Source organism: Sinohyriopsis cumingii, chromosome 7 (genome assembly GCF_028554795.1).
Source record: "Sinohyriopsis cumingii isolate HCF-2022 chromosome 7, ASM2855479v2, whole genome shotgun sequence".
NCBI lineage: Eukaryota > Metazoa > Mollusca > Bivalvia > Unionida > Unionidae > Sinohyriopsis > Sinohyriopsis cumingii.
In genome coordinates, this window is record NC_142967.1 from 6,074,214 (window position 1) to 6,080,399 (window position 6,186).

At 33.7% G+C, this 6,186-nt stretch overlaps 1 long non-coding RNA gene across 1 annotated transcript; it reads left to right on the forward strand.

The window, feature by feature from the left end:
- The first annotated feature begins 2,141 nt into the window (after nt 1-2,141).
- Nucleotides 2,142-4,917, forward strand: LOC149794675 (uncharacterized). The gene is made up of 3 exons (XR_016422053.1): nt 2,142-2,180; nt 2,888-3,098; nt 3,674-4,917. It is a non-coding gene; the product is annotated as an uncharacterized LOC149794675 (long non-coding RNA).
- Nucleotides 4,918-6,186: the final 1,269 nt, after the last annotated feature.

Consider the following 6,186-nt stretch of genomic DNA (forward strand, 5'->3'; position numbering starts at 1 on the left):
GAAAGAAACACGGAATCACTTCCAAAAACATGGACGCAATCGGCGTGGAGAGCTTCAAACGTTATCGTTATTCCAAGCAATAATTGAGGAATGTATATAACCAGGTACAATTCTGAAAAATGAAGATATTGACTGCTGCATATTTGGACTGGATACGAAGAGTAAGAGCTAGGCACTTTAATTCGGTTCTTGCCGAGAATGAATTGTAATCATCTAACCTCGGTTATTATATCGGTATCTTAAGGTATGAATTTCTTTCATATAAATATAATTATGTCTCCATACATGCAATACGATCCTGGGATAAGTGCTTTCTTGTTTTGTATGTAGGTGGTAATTCATAGACAAACTATATATTTTGGCCTGTCTCATGCTTTTAAACGCATACACTCTAGGAGCCTTTGCAGCATGGGTTCGATTTATGCTTGGAACAATCACAACTCTTTAACCTGTTAAAATATATCAGCGCAAGAGAACGAGAAAAGCTTTTCAAAATGTAATCTGCACATTGACAAATGAGGTACGATCACAATCACACACAAATAGAACCCAACAATTTCCAATCACCGTGAATTGCACAAATGAGGTTGGCAGGTCTGCAGTGCTGACTCACACTGAAGTCAACCACGACGAGCAGCCCAAAAGTAGTAAGTTTCTGAGAGTGGAAAAACTAATATTAGCGTAATATTAAACCATGAGAACACAACTGAAAACAGTGGGTAAATATAGCCAATGTAAGGAAGAAAAGCTGCTTGTGACTATGTAACTAATTTATACCCCAACATTTGGCGTCAATAGTATTCGGGAAAATTAATGTAAACTGCTATTTTGCTATTTTTTTTCCCACAGAGGAAGTTTGGAAACATTGGCAACATATGTCCTTCCCAGATTGCAATATTCGTTCGTCTTAAATATGAAAACATTTTATAATATAGAAAAACCTGTTCATTCATTTTATATGTACACTGTCTCAAATAGGAATTTACGGAATAATATTTATTAGCGTCAATGTTTTATGAAGGGTAATATGCATTTAAAAAACGTTTCCCCCCAATCTAACAATACAGGCATCCCGTATCTCGGAATTCAAAAGCAGAATTATTAAATTACTCTCTGATTCTCTGAACTGTTTGTAAAATAAACATCTGTTGCGAAACATTTTCTATTTGCATTTTCTGCAAAACGTTATATTTTTTCAAATCAAATGTTCCAAATCACACTTATCATATTAATCCTTACAAATTGGCTTGGGCATTTCGTTTTACAAAACATTTCAAACAGATGTTATTCGGAACATATAAATGGTACTACGAATGTACAAATGAAGGTGTTTGATTCGTCAAAATTGTTCTTGTAATATTTGCAGTCGACTAAAGGTTTATGATGTTAATATAATCAAAAACGAAATGTTTTCCACCCTCGTTTGGTGTTGTCACAATATGCTATTTTCTAATAATACATTTGCTTTATATATAGAGAGAGTGAATTAAAACGTAGATTAGAAAAAAAATCCATTGTGTGGCTTTTGAAATTCATTTATCATTTTTGAGAAATATTAGTGACACAGCGTCAATTACGTTTTTTTGCAAATTTTGAAACCAGAAATTCAATTTCATACGGAAATATTAGGAAAATATTTAAAAATACTTTGTTCATAAAGATAAATAGAAAAACCTATATCTGATAATTTAAATTTGCATATTTAGGAAGATTCATTATGTTAATGTTTTTGTTTTAAAAGAATAGAACCATTCCTTAGAAGGTTGCATCATCCTGGTCACAGCATGCAAATCGTTGTCTGTGGATGGATGAAGTTTCATTTTCAAAGTGAAATTAACTGGAGAACGTGACTATACATGATATTTGATACAGTTATATACACCTATAAATGCGTTCATATGGAACATGATTTGGTTGTTTCATTGCACGCAACTGGTGTTTGCAGATTGGTTCACTGAATTACCCGAGATAGATACTGTTCACACCTTCGTACTATGGACATGTAGATTTGTATTTATTGGGGAAAAAGTTTACTATAATTGGTACTAGCTCATACTTCCGATCCGAAAAAATCGGGATTGGTCTAACGATGGAATGGTATATAAATCAGAATTGCTTTTTTTGGTTCATATTGTATAGGAAATCTTAAGACCTCAGATCACAATAATAGCAACTAAAAGGTAATTTATTCTCTCTCTCTCTCTCTCTCTCTCTCTCTCTCAGGTGTACAGGAGATATAAAAACTGTTATCAACGCAACAGAATACATCACTAATCCGGCTAAATTTGTGCAATTCAATGCATTAAAGAGATTGCGGACTAGACACATAAAACAGCGTTATTTTCTATGTTTCTGTTCCGTGCAGTTATGAGATATGTCGGCCAAAAGAAAGACATATGCAAACATAAAATAACGTACCAGGAGCTAACATGCATTTTAAAAACTATCCGAATCTGTAATATTTCAGATTACATCATATTCGTCCAACTACAATTTATTCTCGATGGGATGGTTTCTTTAATTAAGATGCCAACTGTTAGCAATATGAAATAAAAGTCAGGAACAACTTACTCCAATTGCTACAATTGTTATCCCTAAATTTATTGAGACTATAAAAGTAAACAGTCTGTCGACATATGCCAATGAAAAACATAAAGTTTAAGGAATCACTATGAGTAATTTTCTTGCTCATAATTAATCGTCTATTTACAGGAATGGACACAACATAATTAATCGTCTATTTACAGGAATGGACACAGCATAATCAATCGTCTATTTACAGGTATGGACACAACATAATTAATCGTCTATTTACAGGAATGGACACAACATAATTGATCGTCTATTTACAGGTATGTACACAACGTAATTAATCGTCTATTTACAGGAATGGATACAACATTTAGCTGGCTTATCAAAGTTTCTTGTTTCTCCCTTATCGTGATATTGGAAACATCCCATGCAGAGGAATGTGTGGAGCCCAGTGATGAGGAACTGCATCGCCAGCAGGAAGATGAAATAAACGACATACACTGGTCTTTCTGGATGCTGCCTGAAATGAAGGACACGGTTCTTCAACTGAATAAAATTAACGAGACGTAATTCTTTTAAATTTTTAGCTATACATTAAATAGGAAATTAGAAATAAAATAAAGATTTATACAACTTCGTTTTATATGCTTGTTATATAATTCGTGCTAAAGGGGTTTCAAGGCGCACTGTGTTAATTTGACTCAAAGTGTCACAAAACCTTTCACTCATAGTCTAATACTGCTAAGGTAAAAATCTCAAATCTTAATCCACCTGAGAAAAAGCCCTGGTTGACCTGACTGTTAAAGTGATCTTAATCAAACAAGCTTTGTCTACAGCTAGGGTCTTGTACTCACCCTATGTAAATTTTCTTGCACAAAAGCCATTTATGCAAATCCTTGATGTCAGATTACGTATCAAAGAACGAAACTTTCCTTGATAACGTGAAAGGATGGGATGAAGAAGTAATAACCTATATATATTGAAAAGAGACTGATCATTTATGTCAATCATAGCCACTACAAACTAAATGTGAATAAAAGAAACATTTGCACTGTTATTCTAAATTTAATGTATTTTCTCCAACCCACCCCTATAATATGAGTCCGTCACATTAACTTACGTGTACTTTAATATATTTCAGATACGTTCAAAATAAATATAGACACATCTACGGATCAAAGAAATGCGAATGGTCAGGCACATATGATTTTGGTGCTAGTATTTTCTCACACGGATACAAATCCTGTCCAGTTTACTTCGAGCTGCAGCATGATTCAAACAGGAGACCCACAAACATCGTACACGCGAGATGCCGTTGTGAAAGATGCAAGGGCACTACGAAATTGTCACTTGACCGATGTCGTCCGGTGTCCACGTACACACGCGTTCTGAGAAAAACTGGATGTCAAAATGGCGTATATAAATATGAACCTGTTATTGAAGAAATTCCAGTCGCGTGTACATGTCTTCCAACAATAGCTGTAAAGCTAGCGTCCTCATAATGCGTATTAAGCCAGTGTGAATGTAACGATGGATGTTTATGTTAAACGAATGATCCATGTACATCTTTAGAGGAAAATAATTTAAAAATTCATACTCATATTCGCAAGAAATTTTACATATATTATTATTACAAAATGTTTGTAATGGTTTCACTTGGTATAGTCAATTATTCTACGGAGATCTGATTAACTTCATCTGGCCGTTCACTGAGTTGAGTTCTTGTGCTGGAATTCTAATGTATGTTCAGTCGTTCAGCGATTTCGGATTTACGAGATTTACGAGAAAACTATAATGTTTCTTCATTCTTTTGCTTTAAAATCCATTGGTAATCTCTCCAAGCTAAGGAAGAAGAGAAAGTTGTTTATTTTCCCTTTTAACGAGAAATGAGTGCAGCTATCCAAGCTAAGGAAAACGAGATTTCGATTTTCCCTAACGAGAAATTAGTATTTACGAGCTCTTTGGTTTAACACAAAATCCACTTAAAATGTTTCTATAATATTTTCACGCAAACTTTGCATACAGATGATATTTGCTGCACGCCATAACCATTTTCTGGCATTTTTGTTTTAAAGATATCTACCCATTTCAAAATCCAGGCTTCATGTCAAAACAAAATTGTATCTGGAGAGATCAAGTGTTTGTGATATATTTGTTTTATATCCTTTCACTGGAGTATCGGTAAACTTATTTCAAGCTATAATTTATTTATGTAAATGATCTTCCATTATGTCAATCTGAACAGTACTATTTTTACAGCGTTATACCACTGGTGTTCATGTCAATGAAAGAAGATTATCTTGGAAGAGGGTTTGCACTGGTTTCCATAGACAATACTTCGCTTATATATTTAGAACATGATTTTAAAATTTCAGATCCGGTTTGTTGAATTAGTAGCTCTATTATTTGTCAATTTAGAATCAACATCAATAAATCTTAATACTCTAAATGTCCATTTGTTGGTTGTCCTTTAGGAAGCTAGTTAATTTTATCTCGTAGACCAGGTCTCGCGTTAGGTTATTTTTCAGTTTCAAAACTGGTCTTGAAGAATCCAAAGGACACATGGTCTAATATTCTCGAAACCATTTGATAAAATATTCAAGCTTTAAATCAAAACATCATTTTAAGACATGATCCTCTGGTGGTTCCTTTAATTAAATAGCCAAGTCGATGGTCTCTAATAAAAGATACTCTGAGAATTAGTGATTGTAGTTTTATTCAGATTATAGGTATAGCTTGTCAACATTTTGAGAATTTGAGCTTCAGTTTCTTGCTCAAAAGGTTTCAAGAACACGTGTCCTTATTTCTTGTCACAGCCACTGGCAAGTCATGGCACGAGATACAGCATTAGAGGATGGTAAGCATAAAGAAATTTTGTATTTTTAGTGGACGCTGAGACAAATACTTTTAGCCATAGAATCTGAGACCAAATTTGTATGTACTTGCAGTAATATATACCAAATTAAATTATTTTGCCGTACAGGCTTGAGAACTGCAACTTTCACCTTCACCTTCTCGCTCTATATACATACATACGTACATACGTACGTACGTGCGTGCGTTCGTGCGTACGTACGTACGTACATACATACATACATGGTGCATGTGTATCCACTCGTGTGAATTTGTTTTCATGCTTGTAGAAATTATTTTGTTGCCGCAATTATTTTTTAGCAGCAACGAAAAATATATAATTTTGTATTCTATCCATCACATAAAGGTCTTGAAGAGCGTATGAAAAGTGAATGAAATTTCTAACAGGGACCTTTAACAAAGACTTTCATGCAAGCAAAACAATTTAAAAAATATATTGGAAAACATGGCTATGAAATGTGAACGTTTGTTTAGCAATTTAAGAGCAACTCGAAGTAAATAAAGAAAATTAAAATGCAATAGAGCATTGGCTGAAAATTGTCTTAACAAACTACATTAGCAACTTAGTGAAAGGATATGTGCAGTAAATGTCAATACTGAAGAACGCATTTTTTTGAAAGCCGATATTAATATACAATTATCGTCATTAGCAAGGAAAGGAATAAATGATCAGCGTAAAATAAAAAGAATACATCTATATAGCAGAATGCAAGATATACATTTCATTTCACATAACATTTATTAACGAAAGCCGGAAAAACTGAAATCTTTGTCGTTTCT